We start from the raw sequence: 6228 nt of genomic DNA on the forward strand, positions 1-6228 counted from the left end.
GTGTTTTGAATACAGCCGTCAGAAAGATGCTAAGGGGCTTCTAGGTATGAGTATATCACCTGTTCTTCTAGTGTTAATGGATGAGGAGATTTGGAAGCTATTAATGAGACAACGAATGTGTTCCAGTTTGGGAAGTCTGGCTTTGAAGTTTTCAGTATCGAGAGTAATTCCTAGGAATTCTAGTGACTTGACTGGGCTGATTTTGGCTTTGGAGAGGGGTCACCGACAGCGGAGAAGAGATTTTTTTTTAATTGGTGATTGCTTGAGGTGGAAGGTCTGATGGAGGGGATATGAGGAGGAAATTGTCCGTTAAGTGCAGAAGAAACAGGATATGGTATGAGATGAGAAGGATCCAGCAAAGTGCTTCTGAGAGCGTTTTTAATATTTTTGTGATGCTGTGGCAGCCGAATGTAAGCTGTGTAGCAAAGTAGTATTCACCTTCCCAGCAGATGCCGAAAAGGTGGCGAAGGGAGGGATGGATGGGCATAACTTTGAATGCGTCTGCAATGTCAGCCAACCAGGAGCCATACTCTGCTATTTTAATTAATTTTATGGCGTCCGATCTCTTGACGTAATGTAATGAAAATTGATCATGTGGAATGAGAGAATTTATACTGCTGGTGCTAGTTCCTTGAGCTGATGATCTTGTATAGAAGCGGGGGGAGTGTTGGCTGGGTTTGAATGAGGCGGCCACTGCTTTTGGGCAGAGGGAAGTGGGATGTGCAGTAGAAGCACAGACACTGCATGCATTGTCTCGGAGCCTGCTGAATATCCAATTGAAGAGATCTAAGTCTGGGGAAGACCAGTTGATGATGTGGTTGTCTGAACTTAAAATAGATGCGGCTTTAGCTAAAAAGGCTTTGCGGTACTTGAAAAGCATGGTTCCCCCATATCTTACAGAGAGTTCCACACGGTAGAACAGATACTGATCTAGCTTATTGTGCCGGTATGGATAAACTGAGCAAAGGACTTCACGGTAAATGGAAAAGGAAATGGTGAATTCCCCCAGGGTCAGATTCTTCAGCAGGCGTGGGTTTCGGGATTTGAGGGTAACTGAGAGTAGCAATAAGTATGGAGACCATATTTCCCTTCTATTATTTGATTCCTAAGGTTGGCTGAAAGAGAATGTGCTGTCGGCTGACTGCTTCTTTTCACTCTGCAGACCTGCCATGTAGCCAGATCTGAGCTACAGCGTCGGAGGACAACGCATCTCAGGGCAGCTTACTGGCAAGCTCGCAGCCGTCTGGCCAGTCTAGAGTGGTCACTGGTGCGCGGTGAGCCGAGGACACCCTGGACGACCTAAGCCCCCCCCCCCCCCCCCCCCAGGTGGTGCTCTGCCAATTGTGCACAGCCCCCTGGGAGTTCCAGTCCACAGTTGGCAGTAGAATAGCCTGGACTCCAACTGGCGACATCCAGGCTATAGGGTGCTTCCTGCACGCCACTGCACTCTCTTCTTTGAGTTGTGAGTCAGCATTGCCACAACCAAAACAGAGTCTGGGGAAGAGCAGAATACAGAACAAGCGCAGAAGGCACTACTCACAGGAAGAGGGAGATAATGCCAAGAAAGTATTTCTTGCAATGGTTCCAGCAACCCCCAGGGAGGTAATAATGAAAACAGATTCTGCTGAGTCCTTAACACAAACATCCATGAAGAAGTCTCCATCAGGGTCCAAGTCATGCTCCAAATAAGACTTAGCAGAAACCACACTGGATGAGGACTTGCTTACTTTGGGAAAATCTACACTGGAACCACCCCTTGAAAAAAATAACACAGAGCAGACAAACCAAAACAAGCAGACCACAAACATACAGGAATTATCTGTCAAGCCTGCATCCTCTCATCCAAATATCAGCTCCAGACCCTCAGGCAGAAAGGAGGGGGTAGAAATTGTGCCCACAAAGTAAAGATTACGATGACTGAAGAAATCCTGAGGGGCACAGTGGTGATGACGTTCAGCGCTGTAGTTTGTTCTCACAGAGGAAACAATTGTTTTGTTCAGCTTAGGCCTGTAACTTCATTATCATATATTTTACCCCATGTTGCCTTAGCAAATTAACTGTTTTTCCATTGTAAATACTTTGTCAGTACTGTGTTGTATATTATCCTTAAGACAATCTACTTAGACATTGTGTTTTTGAAAATAGCCATACTTAATGGCAGCAATATTTAAAGTGCAAAAATCTAAATAAGGAAAATAAAATCTGCATGCATATCTGCAGATCCTTTAAAATTGCACAGGACACATGTAATTGCAGCAAGATCTTAAAGATGTAATTTTTTTTTAAATTATCTCAATAGCACATTAACTTTATCACATTGATCAATCTTTTTTGTTTTCCAGACATTATTTTTCACCGCTGATGTGAACAAAACCCATATGCCACATCACTGTCCAAATTGTCTTCATCTGCTACACATATACGTATATTGATGTTCAGATGGGGTACGAATATCTGCTGCACAGGAAGTAAAGAGGAAATGAAAATAAGCGTTTACATCAGATTTGCCCTGTTGTGGTAGTATACCTGGGCTACTTCGAAACAATGTGAAAATAAAGTCTAAGGTAACAAAAAAAAAAAAAAAAAACATGACAAGAGAAGTAAGTTGTCATGTTAATTAATGTACAATAAAAAAATATGTTATTTTATTCTTTTGATTTATTGCTTCGAGAGTGATCATTTAGGCAGAGCTGTTAATACATGTTGAATAATAGCAGCCAATAAGGCTCTTAGTTGAAAAACTTATAGTTTTTGTGAAATTTTTGACATGTGGAGCACATTTTTGACCTTGGTACCCTGGTTTAGATTAATTAAATTTAAAAAATGCACATTTTTGAGTAATCATTGCAGCACTAAAGCTAAAGGAACAGTTCCCGCTATGATATTGGACCATTAACAAAATATTAAAACATCTGTTTGCAATACTACTTTAAAAAGTGTTCAGGCAAATTATGCAGGCATAAATTTAAAGGGTTTTTAAGGTCAGGTTAGGCCATTGGTAATGGAAATTGGGTAATTCCCATTTAATAAATTTGACTAGAGGTAATCATACAAGTCAGCTTGGAGTATGGACCACCCAGAAATGTCTACAAAACACTGGATGCCAAAAGCGGGGTGTTCTTTAAACTCCCAGGCTGACCAAATGGGAAATAGACCACAAGGTTTGTGAAATTGGTTGAAGAGAATTTCAAAAAGGAATAAAAACAAACAAACAAAAAATAAACACAGCTCTTTGTGTGCACCCTTAGATCATTTCTTTAGAAAAATTACACATCTCTGATGTTAGTCATTTTCTAGTTGGTTTGTAAAGGAACACCAACATTACTCGACGTGCTTTTTATCTGAAATATGAACATATCCCATACACCAATGTGGATAATTAGTAATACTGTACAAGTGCTATTTAGAATAAAATGCTGATTAATACTGTATTTCACTTTTTATATCTTCATGTATCCTGATATTTTTTTTCAGATGAAGACTTGCTGTAAAAATGTAGATCCTTACAAATATTTGCTTCCAGTCCGCCCTGAGATTTTATTCTATCTTTTGCTGTTTGTTTTGCATTTCGTTAACACTGTTAATTTCCATAAAAGCACAAATAGTTCAACTTTCTTTTGTTGCTACAACCAAGCCATACTAAGCAAGGCTTGATTTGGGATGTAATTTTATCAAGGAATGCTATAGGAAAACGAAAGCCTTTCTTGGCCAGAACTACAGAACTGATGTTGGAACATATTTTTTTTTTATATTATGATACTTTCTTAGGCCTTAGAGCTTTAACGTGTTGTTTTCCTGAAAATGTTTGTAATAAAAAAGAATAAGTGGTCATTTTAATACCTTTTCTAGATAAAAGGCCAAATATACTGTAGGCCAGTTTTGGAATGAAAATGCCACTGCTAGCTGACTTCCAATAGCCTTTTATCACTCCTCGTGATATGTTTTTCCTGTAAATTCAAGAACCACAAGTTATAGAGACATTACTTATTGTTTGCATTTAACTGAGTGTGTTACTAGCAGTATTAATACAATAATATAAGGGGACACTAACTGGAGATTAGGTAAAGTACAATTTAAAAAGAAAAATAATATATATTTTATAATATATATCTATAGTAATCTACTAAAGCCAATGTGACAATGCCTGCATTTTTACACTGGGTGCAGTTAACCCTGTTACTGCACGTTATAAAATGTAATTTATGACTGTTATTCTGGATTTACAGGAGATTTAACTTCACCCTAGAGAAATATAATAAGATTTGTAATACATAAGTTGTGGTGCAATTGCATTTTAAAAGTTTGCAGTTATTTATTTAGGCTAGGAACATGTCCATAGCAGTTCAGTGTGGGAATAACTGCAAGAATACTGGGATATACCAGTAGCTTATTCATATGCATCATGACTAACACTACAGGACAACAAAAGCACTTTCATATTTTTTATTAAACAATTACGATGCCTACAACAGGTTTTTCAGAATGTAGGAAAAAAAAAAAGGACTGTTGTCTGTACTGGTAAGCGGGCATTTGACCTGGCCAAAAGATGCTATATTGCTGCCTTAAAGGGTACCAACCAACTTTTCCAGAAAGCAACCCCATCACCGTCACTTCAGTAACAGCAGCTTTGCTTGCCATGCAATGTACACTTTGTACACTGTGTGTTTGAGTGTGCACTAAACAATGCTCTTCCCTGTGTATGACATCAGCTCTTCCTGTGATTGCACATACCTGAAAGCATTTCTTAATATCTTGATTGGACCAATTGTTTTATCCCGAGTTCATGTTACCGCCCAGTTTGTAAAAACGTCACCACCACAAGAAACTTGTGGATTTAAATCAAATCGCAATGCATGTTTAAACTTGATTTTTCATTACACAAACAGGATAATAAAATGTTAAATGTAACAGGTTCCAAGTTCAAAGAGTGACAACTACTTCAATAGCATGAGTCAGAGATGATTTAAAAGCCTTCAGAAAAGTTTTTATTCCATGGACTTAGTGCAGTATTTGTAGATTCTGGCTGACATTACACATAATGTCTAAGGGAAGCCATGATCGAAAGAAAACAAGTGTACCAGATTTAAGCAGTTTACCCTAGAAAACAATTGTTTTTAATAGCACATTTTACAACAGGACCATGATCTCTTCTAGTCCTTACTGCACATGTAAGGTTTCATTTACTACACATTTGTAAAAGTAAAAACAAGCTTCTGATGTTACATAACCAGCAAGAAACAAAAGAAGATGTAGGAGCAGTTTCTTGCGTTTCTTTAATTTCTTCTACGTCACTGGTGTAAAAGCTTGGTGAAAATGACAGGTAGTATTAAACTTAGACTATCTTTTGCAAACAAGTTTTGAGACTATTTTTTTGTGTGTGTGTGTGTGTGTGTTTCATTTCCATATCTAGTTAACCTTTCCAGAAGTTCTGCATTTTATAATCTGGTTGTAAAGCAACAAAATAAATATTTATAATCAAACTCCAGAGGAATTTAAACATGGTGCCAAGAATTGTAAAATGTGTAGATTTTTCTCAAATCCAAGCTTGTAGAAGCTAAACAGCACACTAAATTTGTTCTTGCCTTTTCAAAACATATTATTGGAATTATCTGTCTTATTTCATCTGCACATCAAGTGATACTCACACATGCTAGAAAGTTCACTATCCAGCCCCACCCCTTTTAAATCCATTCTAGTCATGTGTGTTTAGAGACACATATTGCCAAATACCGATTTAGACTGGGCACATAAAAACCTTCCATTCAGTTTATATTAGATTTCCAACAATAAACAAAAAATACATTTTGTATTCAATTTAAATGTTGCTTCACTTTTCAAAATAAAGACAACACCCTTTTTCAATATAAAGTATTGTGTAAACTGTAGCCATAGTTTGATATTTATGATAGAAGTACAAATATGTGGATTTTATTAAATTAAACATTACCGCTGTGGTTAAACAATGCCATGTGTGTCATTTTAAGTATATGGCATATTTAAGGGAGCTTGGTCTTATTGATAATTACGTTAGGAAGGATTTGCATTACCAGTTCTGCTTAACCCTTAGCAGTCAATTTATTCAATGCTTGTCAGGTCCAATTTATTTTCACACGCTCTGTTTATTTTACAAGTGCTGTTTAAAATCCCCCCCCCCCCCCCCCCCAGAGTAAAATGGGATTTAAAAGGCACTGCATCGCAAAAGGACACTCAGTACTGTATCTCCAACCA

The sequence above is a fragment of the Polyodon spathula genome, chromosome 5, assembly GCF_017654505.1.
Source record: "Polyodon spathula isolate WHYD16114869_AA chromosome 5, ASM1765450v1, whole genome shotgun sequence".
NCBI classification, from domain to species: Eukaryota; Metazoa; Chordata; class Actinopteri; order Acipenseriformes; family Polyodontidae; genus Polyodon; species Polyodon spathula.